Source organism: Panthera pardus, unplaced genomic scaffold (assembly GCF_024362965.1).
Source record: "Panthera pardus isolate Hobbes unplaced genomic scaffold, ASM2436296v1 HiC_scaffold_13, whole genome shotgun sequence".
Lineage (NCBI taxonomy): Eukaryota > Metazoa > Chordata > Mammalia > Carnivora > Felidae > Panthera > Panthera pardus.
In genome coordinates, this window is record NW_026526688.1 from 11,566,892 (window position 1) to 11,583,972 (window position 17,081).

At 37.0% G+C, this 17,081-nt stretch overlaps 1 long non-coding RNA gene across 1 annotated transcript in view; it reads right to left on the reverse strand.

Moving 5' to 3' along the window:
* The window catches only part of LOC109251050 (uncharacterized), a 104,832-nt gene extending 92,977 nt beyond the window's left edge, over window positions 1-11,855 (reverse strand). Inside the window, exon 1 of the long non-coding RNA XR_002073328.2 lies at window positions 11,739-11,855. This is a non-coding gene — a long non-coding RNA (uncharacterized LOC109251050). The remainder of the gene's footprint in view (window positions 1-11,738) is intronic.
* Window positions 11,856-17,081: the final 5,226 nt, after the last annotated feature.

The window sequence follows — 17,081 nt, forward strand, 5'->3', positions numbered from 1 at the left end:
GACCCAGAGAGAGGGGAAGATCACCAAACACACCAGACCATCAAGTTACTATAGACTAGACTGCTATATGCATAATATGTTATATAAACTTAATGGTAACCACAAATCAAAAGCAGGTAATAGATATATAAAAAATAGAGATGAAACCATGTTTATCACTAAAGAAAGCCAGCATACTATGAACGAAAAGATCAAGAGAAGAAAGGAACAGAGAAGAACTACAAAACAACTAGCAACAAAATGGCAATAAGTACCTAGCTATCAATAATTACTTTGAATGTAAATGGACTAAATGCTCCAATCAAAAGACATAGTGTGATGTCACAGAATGGATGAAATAACAAGACTCATCTATCTGCTGCCTGCAAGAAACTCATCTCAGACCTAAGGACACAGGCAGAATCAAAGTGAAGGGATGGAAAATTATTTGTCATGCAAATGGAAGTGAAAAGAAGGCCAGGGTAGCAATACTTATATCAGACAATAAACTTTAAAACACATTTTAAAAAGAGTTAAATAAGAACACTGTGTAATCATAAAGAGAAAAATCCAAGAATATAACAATTATAAATATTTATGCACCCAACATGAAAGCACCCAAATACATAAAGCGGTTAATAACAAACATAAAGGAAGTAATTGATAGCAATACAATAATGGTAGAAGACTATAAAAGCCCCCTTCATCAATGGATAGATCATCCAAACAGAAATCAACATGAAAACACTGGCTTTGAATGGCACATTGACCCAGATGGTTCTAACAGATACATCCAGAATATTCCATCCTACAACCGCAAAAAACAAAATTTTCAAGTACACATGGAACATTCTTCAGGATAGATCATATTTTAGGACACAAAGCAAATCTGAACAAATTAAACAAACAAACAAAAAACCTAAAGTCATACCATTCTTCTTTTCTAATGACCATGTTATGTGAAACTGGAAATCAACCACAAGAAAAAAAAAACCTGAAAGAACACAAATACATGGAGGTTAAATTACATGCTATGAAACAATGAATGGGTCAACTGGAAAATTAAAAAGAAAAAAAACCACACACGTGGAGACAAATGAAAATGAAAATACAATGGTCCAAAATCTTTGGGATACAGTAAAAACTGTTGTCAGAGGGAAGTACATACCAATACACGTTTACCTCAAAAAGCAAGAGAAATCTCAAATCAACAACCTAACCTTGTACCCACAGGAGCTAGAAAAAGAACAATTAATAAAATCCCAAACACGAAGGAAGGAAAAAATAAAGGTTAGAGAAGAAATGAATGAAATAAAACAAAAAAAAAAATAGAAGAGAACACTGAAACCAGGAGCTGGTTCTTTGAAAAAAAAAATTGATAAAACTTACCCGAAATCAAATAAAGAGAGAGACAACTCAAAGAAACAAAATCACAAATTAAATAGGAGAAATAAAAACTGAAAGCACAGAAATACAAAAGATTATTAGAGAAATTATGAAAAATTAAATGCCAAAGAATTGGAAAACTTAGAAAGTGGATAAATTCCTAAAAACATATAACCTCCCAAAACTGAATCAGAAAGAAACAGAAAATTTGAGTAGACAGTAAGAACATTGAATTAGTAATAAAAACTTTCCAACAAACAAAAGTCAGGTCCAGATGACAGGTCAATCTATCTGTGACCACATCACAGGTGAATTCCATCTAACATTTTAAAAAAAGTTAATACCTATTCTTCTCAAACTATTCCAAAAAATAGAGGTGGGAGAAAACCTTCCAAATGTATTCTATGAGGACAGCATTACCCTGATACCAAAACCAGATAAAGACACCACAAAAAAAGAGAACTATAGGCCAATATCTCTGATGAACACTTATGCAAAAATACTCAACAAAATACTAGCAAACTGCATACAACAATGAATTAAAAAAAATCATTCATCACCATTAAGTGGTATTCATTCCTGGGATGCAATGGTGGATAATATTCACAAAACAATTAATTTAATATATCACATCAATATGAGAATGAATGAAAACCATATGACCATTTAAATTGGTGCAGAAATAGTATGTGAAAAGTATAATATCCATTCATAAAACCCTCAGGAAAGTAAGTTCAGAGGGAACAAACCTCAACATAGTAATGGCCATATATGTAGAACCCAAAGCTAATAACATACTCAAGGGTGAAAAACTGAGAGTTTTCCCTCCACGGTCAGGTGCAAGACAAGGATGTCCACTCTGATGGCTTTTATTCAACATACTACTGAAAGTCCTAGCCACAGTGATCAGACAAGTAAAAAGAAATAAAAGGCATCCAAAGTTTTAAGGAACAAGTAAAATTCTCACTATTGGCAAAAGATACTATATATAGAAAACCCACGACATCACCAAAAACTTCTAGAACTGATAAATGAATTCAGTAAGGTCACAGGATACAAAATCAATAGACAGAAATCCATTGCACTTCTATACACTAATAAGTAGCAGAAAGAAAAATTAAAAAAAAAACAATCCCATTTACAATTGAACCAAAAATAATCAAGTACCTAGGAATAAACCTAACCAAGAAGGTGAAAGACCTTATTCTGAAACTATAAAACAATGATGAAAGACATCGAAGGGATATATAAACAAATGGAAAGATATTTCATGCTTATGGGCTAGAAGAACAAATATTGTTAAAATGCCCATCCTACCCAAAGCCCTCTACGGATATAATGCACTCCCTATCAAAATAACAAGAGTGTTTTTCACAGAACTAGAACAAATAATCTTAAATTTTGTATGGAACCACAAAAGACCCTAAATAGCCAAAGCAATCTTGAAAAAGCAAAGCAAAGCAAAGCAAAGCAAAGCAAAGCAAAGCTGGAGGCGTAACAATTGTGGACTTCAAGTTATGTTACAAAGTATAGTGCTGCAAACAGTACGGCACAAAAATAGACATATAGATCAATGAACCCACAACTTTATGGTCAATTAACCTTTGACAAATCAGGAAAGAATATCCATTGGTGAAAAGACAGTCTCTCCAAAAAATGGTATTGGGAAAACTAGAGAGCTAGAATGAAAAAAATGAAACTGGATAAAATTTTCACACCACACAGAAAAATAAACTCAAAACGGATTAAAGTCCTAAATGTGAGATATGAATCATAAGGTCCTAAATGTGAGACATGAAATCATGAGGGAGCACAGGCAATAATCTCTCTAACATCAGCCATAGCAACATTTTTCTAGGTTGGTATCCTGAGGCAAGGGAAACAAAATCAAAAAATATACTATTGGGACTACATCAAAATTAAAAACTTCACAGTGATGGAAACAATCAACAAAATTAAAAGACAACCTAGCACATGGGAGAAGATATTTGCATATTACAGAATGGATAAATGGTTAGTTTCCGAATACATAAATTTCAACACCGCTAATAATCCATTAAAATTGGTCAGAAGACATGGATAGACGTTTCTCCAAAGAAGAAAACAGATTAGTAACAGACACATGAAAAGATGCTCAACATCACTCATCTTCAGGGAAACGCAAACCAAAACCACAAGGAGATAATCACCTCACACCTTTCCAAATGGCTAAAATTAAAAACACAAGAAACAAGTGTTGGTGAGGATGTGAAGAAAATGGAACCCTTCCACACTGTTGGTGTGAATGTAAATTGGTGCAGCCACTCTGGAAAACAGTACGGGGTTCCTCAAAAAATTAAAACTAGAAATACAATATGATCCAGTAATTCTACTACTGGGTTTTTACCCAAATAATACAAAGACTCTAATTTGAGCAGATATACGCACCTCTATGATTATTGCAGCATTATGTACAATAGCCAAATATGGGAGCAACCTAAGAGCCATCGATAGATGAATGGATAAGGAAGAAATTACACATACACACACACACACACACACACACACACACACACACACACATACATCACGCAGGAATATTATTCAGCCATAAAAAATGAAATCTTGCCATTTACTACAACATGGATGGATCTAGAGGGTATAATCCTAAGTGAAATAACACAGAGAAAGACAAACACTGTATGATTTCACTCAATGTGGAATTTAACAAACAAAGCAAAGAAAAAAGAGACAAAAAAAGAAAAAAAAAGACCCTTAACTGTAGAGAACTGATGTTCACCAGAAGGGAGGTGGGTGGGCCAATGTGTGAAATAAGTGAAAAGGATTAAGAGTACCCTTATCGTGATAAGCACTCAGCAATGTTTATAGAATTGTTGAATCGCTATATTGTACACCTGAAACTAATATAAATTTGGATATTAATTATATTGGGATTAAAATAAAAGACATTTAATAAACTTAATATAAATAGTGTAAAAATAAGTAATAAGCAAAAACAATTAAAAAAAATAAAAGACAACCAGTACTCAGGGACAAATTATTTCATATTATCGTTACATTTTTTGGGTAAATTACAGGTGCAGAATCAGTTCACCCAAACCAGTCTACTTGTGTTTCATATTGCTTCCTGACTCCTCAGGGCTCTGACTCCTTTGCTTCTCTCTAGGCCTCTGTTAGATTCTTAGGTTCAACTTTGAAGCCAAATAGAAGAGCTTTCTCTTCAGAACTCTGAAACTATCTCAGACACTGGTTTTTGTTCCCTTGAGATTCCACAACATATCCCAGTCAAAATAGAATAAATTATGGAATAATCAAGATATCACAGACAATAAGTGTTAACTATTAATACTGTACACATAAGGAAATTACTCTAACTTTTTAATTTATTACTTCAGCTTATTATGTTTAGTGCAATTATATTCTCATACTCTTCTGTTGATCATTTACTTCTATGGTTTATAAAATGTTATGTAATAAGAACATTTAATTATTTCAGCCATATGAAATCATTCCAGTTCTTCTTAGTAAATTAGTATAATCATCTTTTTTTAAGATTTTTTTTTCATTTTCATTATCTTTGAATGGTTCTATACTATAATCATAAATGTGGTTTAGTCTCTCCCACAGGTAACTTAAAAAGATATTTTAGTCATGATCAGGTTCTTTTGATCCACTGGTAGATCTTTATCAGGCTGTTATTTTCTTGAAGTCTTTGATACTGGAAAACATATTCAAAAGTAATTTTATTTTCTAGAAGTTCAATGAGAGAATCAAAGATTAAAACCTCTAATTAGATGATAGCAACCAAAAATCCTTTTGAGTGTACTAAGCCCTCATTTAAATTCCAAATTAATTCTACCTTTACATAAAAATATCGCTCATTCCATTTTAACAAAGATTTAGTTTTAAAATTTTCTTACTTTAAGACCTTTATATGAATACAAATGAATATGAATTTATGTTAGAACATGTCATTGTATTATAATATAATATAGATTACCCTGAATATAAAATTGTTTCAGAACATTACAAGATGTCTATGTAATTAAGAATTAATAAACTGTCACTAAATATGGAACTTATTTTCAAAAGTAATTTTAATATTCAAAATTATGTTATGAATGGAAATGGAAGCCATGATTACAACAATTATTTCAGAAACCTGCATAAACTGCTGGTTTCTAAATTTATGAGGATTTGCACCTTCAATTTTTCATTTGGTCGCTTCACTTTTTCTGATGAAGCTGGACAAATTACACAGATCACACTTAATAAATAGAGACATATGCATTGTCACTGTGTCAAATCTTCTTTCCCTCTAGCAGGATTTCTTAACCTTGATCTACTCGTTGTCTGAGCTTTTTGCCTCTCATATACCATCAAGCTTTTATGTACACACAGAAGTCTTTGGATGACTCTACTCAGACAATCCTAAGGACGTTCTTTGTCATGATCATTAACCAATGATTCCTGCATACATCACCTGGGATATGATCCAAATGAAATAAGGCCATTATAAGAAAGAGAGAAACTAAGACTTGAACCCACACAGTGACTGAGGCCACAGGACAAAAAAGGTAAGGCATTCAAGATGGCTAATTGGCCTACCCAAAGATAGAACAAAAGTATCTCTTTCTCCTTGTTTTCTGAAGGCATCATCTTTGCCATTGGCTCTATTCTCAGTAAAAGACTCCCACTGCAACATCGTCAAATATATCTCTGTTTCTCAAGGGTTTGTTCTCTTACCTTTTCTAAATGAAATACCATAGAAATACGGGGATCTATTCACTAAATTCTAACCTAATCTCCTGCTAATCACTGTCACTAACTTTTATTTATTCAATGGGATCAGTTACTTTTCTAAATTTTTCAACAGATCTCAATAGGACCAAACCTCTTTAGAAAAAATTAAGAAAAAGAGCCATTCTTATTCCATGGTAAACAGTCTTAAAATATCCTAAGGGATTTAGGATTCATTTAAAAATTTCTACATGAAAACCTTGACAATAATATATTTAGCTGCTTTTTACATTAGGGGAAGACAGAAAATCTTTGTATCTAAAATTAAACATGTAAAACTGTTCTTTTGCCTTTGTCCAGAGCCAAATCTATGTAGATATAAAAGTTTATATTTTATTTGGTCTTGATTTTTTTAAAGGTTACATGTAGGATGTGGTTAGATATGCGGAATGTTTGACTTGCCTAATTAAAAAGAAAATGCAATACTTTAAAAGAATGTATCTTTTACACCTACTACATAAGAATTAAAAATAATGATAACCTTTAACAGTGTCATATCAAAAAAAAATAAAAGCCAACTTCTTGCTGATCAGTAAAACCACAAATGGATGTCAAACGTTTTAGAAATTATTTAAATAATAAAATTCAAGAACTACAAACTGTTGATAACCTTTTGAACAAGGAATTTATGAAGCAAAGGGTCATGTACATAGGATACAATGAAATGTAGAAAATAAGATGATGGTCCAAAAGCAGAAGAGTTGTTAATTCTTGGTATATTTGCAGAATAAATCATCATTCACCAGTTATCAACATAACAGATATTTAGATACTATATTCAAATATAGATGGAGATTTTTTTTTACTTTCTCTGAGGATGGAGACTAACAGCTACAACCAAGTAACATAAAGTAACTCCACATTCTAAAGACAGCCCCGGATTAAGAGATCCAGGCACCCCTTCAAGGTTCTCATTTCATAGTCTACATTAAACATTCCTATTCTGAATGTCATCTCTACCTTTACTATTACTGACAGGTCATACATTTTGCCCTGAGGTTTTAGCAGCCAAATGGTGTTGATTCAGTGGAATAAAATCTCAAAAGTAGCATGACGTGTCTAATACTGGGTCTTAGGTCCAATAAGTACTTGACCCGTGAATCTGCATAATGAAACCTAGTTTAATTGGTAGTCAATAACATTTGTGGAGCAATACAGCAACACTAAATGGCCACTTTTGCTGTTTTTGTTTTGTTTTGTTTTTTTAATTCCATTGTAGTTATCAGAACAGCGTTAGATTCGTTTCAGGGGTACGATACAGTGATTCAACAGTTCCATATATTTACTCAGTTCTCATCAAGAGAGGCATACTCTTAATCCTCTCCACCTATTTTATCCATCTCTATGACTCATTAGTATCTAGATTTTTCCTACCCAATTGGATACATCTCATTGCACTGAGGAGAAGTAGGTTAGTTTTGGAGGAAGCATAGGGACAAGAAAAACTGGTGTTCCTTTTTGTTTATAGGCCTTCCAAGCTGACTTTGTAAAACCAAAACAAAAGCCCTACACAGTAGATTATAATAAAATACTGCCCAACTACAGAGGCAAAAAAGGATAGGAGGAAGTGATCCTTTGTCCCATAACCACTGAGGCTACAGAGGGAAGGGAGTAGGTGGAGATCACCCTTGAAATTGCAGGAGGTGGAAGAGTAGTGGGCTTGGCAGGGAGGGAAAGAGAAGCCTGTTAGAGCCGCTTGGGATGCAAAGGAGACCTCACTGGAGGCTATCAAGTACCACTGGGGTCAGCATAATATTAATGCCTGAGGAAAAGTCAATACCAAAGACTATAGTAGTCTCCACACAACACCCCCATCTGCAGGTTCAATTTCCACAATTTCAGTTACCCACTGTCAGCTTCAGACCAGGAGTGGATAGATGATCTTCCTTCTGAGAAATGATCAAAAGGTTGACAGTGTCCTAACACTACGTCACAATGCCTACATCATCCACCTCGTTTCATCTAAACACAATGGCATTTTATCATTTCACAGCATCACAAGAAGGCCGAGTACAGTGAGATATTTTGAGAGAGAGACCACATTCGGACTTTTATTACTGTATATTGTTAAGATTATTTCATCATATTATTAATTCTTATTGTTAGTCTTCTACTGTGCCTAATTTACAAATTAAGCTTTGTCATAGGTGTGTACATACAGCAAAAAGTGTATATACAGGGTTGGTTTCTGCACTTTCTGGCATCCTCTGTAGATAAGGAGAACTTTTTTATAAGAATTTCACTATGCAAAAGAGCTATTTCAGCTATATTTGTTATTAATGGGTGATGAGCCTCTACTAAGAGCCCTCACAGCTCACCTTTGCATTCCTTGGGGATGCATTCTCGGAGTTGAAGAGAGGGGGTTGAACTGGGAATACAGTGTGGTGTTTTCTTGTACTTTGTTGGGGGTGGTGGCGGTGGTGTCTTTTTAACACCCGCAAGTCAGTGATGGGAAGAAACCGAAGCCTCCAAAATTTGTTCTTGAGAGTGGAACTGGAAAGTGATAAAACCCTCACTCTCTACTAAGAATGAATGTATTTTAGAGTAAGAAATTCCATAGACGTACTATGTTCTTCATTGATGTCCAATCACAGCAAAGCAAAGTTAATTGGTAATGAGAGTTGAAGGCTCTATTAGTGTGGCTGAGACTGTACCCTATCAGATGAATTAGCTCAACTCAAGAATGATCCTGAGGGTATATGGAGGAATACATATACCAGGGATCATTCAGTCCATATATCTGTCCAAGCTTTTATTTAAATACCTGCGCTAACTATGCTATAGGATTAATTTGTAAATCCACAAGTTATTATGGAACAAACAGAAAAAAGTGAGGCTAACTCCAAGGTCTGACTAGGTAACTATTTATTGCTGCCAACCAGGGGTCTAGCCAAGTAATCAAAAAGTGGAGGGAAAATTAAGCGGTCCATACTCCTTCAGAGTGCAGACAAGGCTCTTCCAAGATTTCAGTTTTCAGAGACTTGTCTGGAAAGTGGGTTCCAGAAGGCAAAGATAGTGCCCGGAAATAGGAAGAGACAGTGAGTGATGGAAGTTGAGCCACTCTAGGGCCACTCTAGGCCACTCTGGGCAAGTGTGTGGATTTCTGACTTCAATTGGTCATTAAAACATTTCATTCATTTCACTCCCAGTTTTGCCATTTGAGATGTCTGTTAACTACTTTCTGCCCGGATTTACATTCAGCACTGGCAAAGAATGATTAAAAGAAAACAATTCATGAGAGACAAACAATTTTGCCTAGTTTCCAAATAGCCTGTCCCCCAGGTTTTTCTTTTTTTCCTTCTAAAGAGTTGTTCTTAATTTTAGGACAGTTGCTTTTCATTCCTCAAAGAATTGGGTTGCAACCTGAAAGATATCAAGGTGTTTACTCAGCAATGTAACTCTATTATCTTCAATTTGCTTCTTTGTATCAGGGAGAAGATCTTCAACTAAGAAATCAAAAGATCCCTATTTTCTAGATTTACAGCAGTTTGTCTTTGGAATATTTTTCCTTCCCTCTGGGTATACAGTTTTATTTAGTTCAGGAAAGAAGGCTTAGAAAATAAAAGTTCTGAACATCTGAACAGGCTCTGAACCCTACCTTCCAATTTGGTCAACTTCTAACTATAGAGCTACTAAAAAACAAACAAACAAACAAACAAACAAATCCTTCAAAATATCGTGTCAGGTTTCAGCCATGGAAAACAGTAACTATTCATGGCAGTACTGAACAACTCTGGACTAAGAGGCATCCCCAAAGAAGGTGCAAAAGACCCTACCATCCCAAGATCCAGAGCCACTCCCAATGTTAAAAGAGACAAAGACAAAATAATTCCCCTGAGAGCAGGCATCTGTAGGTAGGACCTGAGCTGCATACAAATGGAGCAGAATCATTACTTCTGTCTGGTCACATTGACCTGCCAATGCTGACCATTGAGCATTTTCTGTCTTTTTTCCTTCCTCCCCATATTTTGGAGGCCCCCAACCTGACAGTTGCCAAGCCAAGTTCTCGAGACAGGCAAGGAGGTGATGGGATCAACAAATAATGGGTCTAAACTTGGAAATGAAGGGACAATGTGAAACTTTATTATCCTCTCTCGACCAGGCACTGGACAGCTCCCTCTGGCAAGAATTCTCATTCTCCACTGGTTTCTACCAGTTCTCCCAGAATCCCATCTGCTTTGAGCAAGTGGAGTTTAAGACAGAATATAGCTTGGGTATCTACCAGAATTTGCTAGGTCTCCATTAATTTTATTTTTAGTTTCCCCTTGGCCTTTTAAATGACTGGTCACCATTTATCGGAGAATCTCTAGGATTCCCATCAACCATCTCATCAAGTCTCGGAGGGGCCCTTAAAGGGCTTATAGATAGTGGCATCTATAAGACGACTAACTTTGGGCTTTTGTTTACTGTACTGTAGTCTACTTAGAGTGGAAAGGCAATGGAGACAGAGGATTAGTAGACTCTGAGTACTCAGGTAAAGGTGGAGAGGGGGGCAACAGGGAGTCCCATCAGTCTTACAGTCTTTTGTCTTAGGTACCTCTTGTGTCTTTCACTTTTCCTTAGCCTTTTCAAACAAATCCTTCAATGAAATTATTTTGGAATTTTGAAGCTCTTGGAAAGTTTCTGCATGCCTGTTAAAATAACCCATTCTTTTTGTTGATTTGGGATCCCCTGCTTTCAAGGGTATTTTTCAAATAAAGACCTTGTCTAGTTGGAATGTTTTGCATAATGGCCACTGTAATTCTAGGTCACCTTGGTAATATTTTGCTGTTTTTGTAAATATTGGCAGTTTCCAGAACCATGGTTTTTAGATCTCAAGTAAGCCATTATGCTGGAAAGTGGCATGGCACGCTCAGTTCTTTGAAACTTGAGGATCTCATTTCACTAGCCGAGACTTGGACTTCTCAGAGTTGAATTAATACCTAAGAAGCATGCGCTGCTGGGCTAAGGATTTTATGGGGTTTGACAGTGCACCCTGTCTCACAACAACTTGCCTGAGGTTGCCAGGTGACCTGGTGTCAATCCAACATCCCGTGACCAACTGATGCTAGCACAGGGGTCTCAGACCTAGGTGGTGATGGCTCTAACAGCTTTTATGAGCTTCACCCACCAGTATGATGGCTCTGGCTTCTAAAATTCCCATTAGCAAAAGATTTGTTATTCCTTTCACAAGATTTCTTTATAGTGGCCGACACCTTGACAGCTTTTCATAGTCTGTCTTGGGCCCACTTAGATTTTGATTTTGATGGTCAAGACAATCTCAATTTCCTGTGTTAATTTATTTCTCCAAGTCCCTCAAGTGATTTATGCTGTGGATTTACCTTGAGGTACTGTGACTCTCCTTACAACCATCAATGGTTCTAGACACTGGAATCCCTGTTTCCAAATGCCCTAATGGCCGCCACCCACTGCAGACTCCCAGTTCCTGAAAAGTTTCCGGGAATTTAATAAACTCCAGAACCTTTCCAGGGTCCCAAAACCTTTCCGGGGACCATACCTATCTATTTACATAAAATTGGTTTGGATTGAAGGGCTGCACACATGACAAAAACTCAAATCCAAAAGTGACTTACCCACAGCTCTTGGGGACAAGAAGAGCAGTGAACTCGAAGGGTTCAGCAGGTGCCTTGTCTGAGCATCTTGCCCTACAGGCCATTAACATTCAGCTTCAAATCTCATCCCTTGTTGCCAAAAACTGTTAAAAAATGATTAAAGAAGACAATTTAAATGATACAATCAAACTTTAACACTTCATGAAGCTTAGAGATTTTTGTTCTTCTTTGTCAGAGAACTGCAAAATGGGGTAGGGGTGCCTGGGTGGCTCAGTCGGTTAAATGGTCAACTTTGGCTCAGGTCATGATCTCGCGGTTTATGGGTTCGAGACCCCCGTCGTCAGGCTCTGTGCTGACAGCTGGGAGCCCGGAGCCTGCTTCAGATTCTGTGTCTCCCTCTCTCTCTGCCCCTACCTCATTCTCACTCTGTCTCTCTCTCAAAATTAAATAAATATTAAAAATTTTAATGGGATGGAAGGCAAGTTTTTATAGGACAAAGAATAAAGAACAAGGAAGAGACAAAGAGAAAAATAACTGATAGGCTGGGGTCCCACAGTCACTTTGTTTGGAGTCAGGAGGCCCAGAGCTGGCTTGGTGTTTGGGGAAAGGCTGACCACTTATCCTGTGTTTCCGGTCAGCTGGAGCAGTGCAGGGACATGGAGGTTATCTGAGTTTCAGTTTTCTGACAGGGCATCCCAGGCAGGAACAGCTCCATCTCGGGGCCAGAAATTTATTTCAATACCACTTACTACATTGGCCAATGTTGTAAAACAAAACACAAGGAAACCAAACACATCAAGTCTGCAAAATCCAGCTGTGCTTCCTGGTTGTCTCACATCATTAACATAATATATGCATCTGATAAAGTAGAAAGGTATCTCTCGCAATAAAAACACCTTCATACCAAAATAAAGGTTTCTACAAGCATGACACATACATAAATTCGCTTGGCAGCTATGAAATCTTGGTTAGATGCAAGAAACAGATTCGTTTTGCAAGCTTTCAAAAGTTGGAAGATTTTTCGATTTTTTATTTTCACAAACATTTTTCACAACCAATATTCTGGAAATTGTTGAATAACACATTGTTCGGGATTACACACCTTAAATACTGGCAATATGGATATTTGATGCTGCCAGTAAAGACTACTATAGAGTCCTGATAATTCCGATGGCAGTATTTTATGCAAGTGTCAAAGCCCATCGAGCACGTGTGTCTCAATACAAGACCACAGGACCTCCGCATCCCTAACATCTAAATGCTAATGACTACAAGATAAGGTGTCAGTGCACTTTTTATTTACATAACCAACAGTATGCTTGGCATTCCTTCTTTGAAGTCTCATCTTGAAAAGTCAACATCAAAGTTAACCTGTCCACAAACTAACTCCTGATTGTTCTTCTCAGCTATCTCTTCAAATCCTACTCAAGTCCAGTAAATGGCAGCATCCTTCGCTGTGTCGTTTAATCAGGAACCCAAGAGTATCCATGCTTTCCGTCTCTTGTTTGCATCCTACATGAATCAGTCAGTCAGACTTTTTACGTCCTCAACACATGTCAAAATTGCCCAGTTCTCTATACTTCATTGCCAGCATCCTGGTTATAGACACTGCTGTTTTTTGTTTGTTTGTTTGTTTTTTACCTCGACTATAGCAAGAGTTCTATAATGTATCACTTACTTCTCTTCTTGCCCCTCCTGTCCTGACTGTCCACATACATTAAAGGGACTAGTTTCCCCCACAGATTATTCCCCATGCCATGTGAATGTACACCTGTGATTCACACCATCCCTCTTTTCTTCTGGTTGCTCATCACCAAGCTCTCAACTCAAGCTCCAATTCTTCTAACTAAGAAGGCTTCTTGGTCTCTCTCACCAGGTCAGATCTTTCCATTAACTCTCACAGCATCAATCATCAATCTTTTAGACAAATTCTAACATTACCATTCTATACTGACTATATGATTACTTAATTGGTATTTATCTTTCCATTAGCTCAAGCTCACGTGAGTTGGCTCATGCCTATTAGACCTCACTTCTAAGAACATCTGGCTCTCAGTGGATGTTCTAAAGCTATCAGGAGAGTAAGTATATCCTTTATGTAAGCATAAGCCCCCACAGTTCTGGACACTAGCTAACCTTGCTGTAGGTCTCTTTTTCCTTTGTCCACTCTACCCCAGTCACAACAAGCTTCTTTCATTTGCTAGAAAAGCTTTCCCAACTCCCAAGTATTCCAAAGCCAGTTATTTCTACCTGGAATACTCTTCCTATAGGAAGTTGTTGATATAGGTGGCTTTCTCTCATCTTTCCATGGCCTAAATGTATCTTTCTCAGGGCTCTGTTACCTGAGCTCCTTTATAAGTTGGTTGCACTTCTTGGTTATTCTAAGTTATGGATATGTCATTATTTTCTTTATATTGCTTATCAAAATCATACTTTATATTTAAGCATTACTTATGTATTATTTCCTCCTCCTCCCCTTTATAAGCTTTCTGCAGAGAGTAACATTATTTCTTTTGCCAACATATACTCAGGATCTAGCACGGTCCCAGACACATAGGCACTTAATAAATATTCCAATAAATAGCAAATCATAATCATGTAAGAACACTTATAGTTAGATTCAAGATTTTCCTCAGTAAATAATTTAGGGCCTATATTCTCTCATATTTGAATGGGTAAGTCTAGGTAATAGATTAGAGTGGAAATGCTTTATGTCTAAATAATTTCAAATGAGGTTTCAGCAAATATTCACTATAGCCACGTAAAAAAGAACACACTCATACAACATCCAACATTAAACAAGGTAATGTTGGCAAACTTCTAAGCATAAGTTGAGTGGGGGGGGGGGAGTACATATTTAGTTAACTGAATATGATAGGTTGCTGTATATGGTTTTGAGCTCTAAACCAGTTCTCTATTTTGAGAAATGGCAATTGTCCAGAATAATTTATCTGAGGACTTTCTTTCCTGGCAAGATTTAGGTGACAATATCTGCTATTTCTTACAGCCAGTTGGGATCACTATATTCTACTGATTTAAGAGTGTGGGCTGTGGTTTCAGACATATTTGGATCCTAATCCAATTTCTATACTAACCAACAGCTATGTAGAAATTTGGACAATTTGTTCAACATTTATCAGTTTAAAATAAGGACAAAAAAATGCTTACCTCTTCTAAAATTAGGTAACATTACTTAAAAGATTTTCATCATGACTTCCAATTTATCAATATACACTAGTGCCCCTTGCATCTATAACACATATTATCTTTTGCTTCTTTGTGATAACATCCAAGCAGAGGAGGACTAGACAAGAGATCACCTGGGCAGGCTCCTGGAACGCCGATCTACAAATAGTACCATTTCTCTAGGATTCCAAGTATCACTGAAAATGCAGACAACTGAATTTATCAGCACACATCTCAGGTCCACTTCCTGTGTGCCAGGCAGTGTTACAAGCTTTTTAAAATTACCCTGTTGCTGGGGCACCTGGGTGGCTCAGTCGGTTAAGCGGCCAACTTCAGCTCAGGTCATGACCTCGCGGTCAGTGAGTTCGAGCCCCACGTCAGGCTCTGTGCTGACAGCTCGGAGCCTGGAGCCTGTTTCAGATTCTGTGTCTCCCTCTCTCTGACCCTCCCCTGTTCATGCTCTGTGTCTCTCTGTCTCAAAAATAAATAAACGTTGAAAAGAATTAAAAAAAAATAAAATAAAATTACCCTGTTGCTTAAATTCTGCCGCTCAATGAAGACAAAAAGGACAAATGCTTCGCTTAGCCATCTAAGGCATGCTGAAAAGCCTTCAAAATAACGTGTCCAGGAAAGGGCAAGCTTTTATTGTGGTTGAGTGGCATATGCAAGTTTAGGGCAAAGGAGGAGTTTCTAAGGGCAACATATTGAGAGAGTACTGACCCCAGTGTCTTACTCTGGCCCTCCTTTTTGCACTGCTTGGTCTCCTTCCAAGTAAATGTTAAATAACTATTTAAAGAATTATGTTTAATAGGTCACCATTCTAATACACTTATATTACTTCCTCCACTTTTGTTTGTTTATTTTTGAGAGAGAGAGAGAGAGAAAACAAATAGGGGAGGGGCAGAGAGAAAAGGAGTCTTAAGCCGGCTCCATGCCTGCCAGCCGGGCAGAGCCAGAGGCGGGGAAGCTGAATCCCACAGGATCATGGCCTGACCTGAAATCAAAAGTCAGATGCTCAAGCAACCAAGCCACCCAAGTGCCTCTCTGCTCCACTTTCAGATTCAAGTATGTGACTAACTCATAAAACTATGTTAGCAAATCATCAAAAACAAACTTCTGTAAGAAGTTTAAGAGATTATATTCTTTTTTACCAAATAAAAATCATCACAAAATTTATCAAAGGACCATGTAAACCAAACCTGACTTTTAGAGTAAACATGAAATGTAGGTCATTCATGAACACCAGCAGCGCTTTGGAATCAAGTTCATTAAGCTTAGTTTGCAACACGTTCCTTGTACCCATTAGGGAAATTAACAAAAGTCAGAAACACCCTGATTTTTGGGTTTTCCCTCTGGGTTTTGAAAACGTAAACAATTATCAGAGTAGAGGCTTATGTGCTCTTTATGCAAAATATTGGCCAGAATATCTCTAATTAGCAATGTAGCAAAAAGAAAATTCAAAACTTTAGAAAGAACACATTACGAACAAAGATTTATGATTTGGACAAGGCAAAAAATTGTATATCTTACCCTAAAATAATCTATTAATATGTATTCCTCTTAGGCAGGCTCAACAGTATTTTCTCTATGGGATAGTCCTACAAAATAATTGCAAGATATATTGGTCTTCTCAAAATAAAAAACATTATTAAACAATGTTTTCAAAGCATTTGAAGCATTTATCTAGGATTAATACTATTCACTTAATTTAAATACTTCTGGGCTTAACACTATATTTTAATCCGATTGTGAGAAAATAGATTGATATAACCTTATATAATACCACACTGCAAGAAAAAAAGAGGCTTTTCTTAATTTAAAATTTGTAATATCCAAAAAGTAATTAAGGAAACAAGAGCGTCTACTGCTTAAAACACAAGGTTGAGTGAAAACTTAACAGTACAACAGTAATAACGACAGCAACATCTTGCACGTCCTTTTCCGGACCTCGGTCTCACCCACCCTGCTCCCTCTGGCTGAGGCCACCTTCTCACCCCGCAGGCTCCTGGGCGCCACTGAGCTGCGGGGGCTTCTTCCAGAACACGCTGGGCGGCGCCACGCCCGTCCGACTGAGCTTCCGTCGTCCGGGAGGCGGGGGCGGGGACCGGGTGAAGGACACGTGGGACGTCGTCAAAGCCCCTCCGAGGCCCCGACCCCTGACGCGCACCTTCCGGGCAG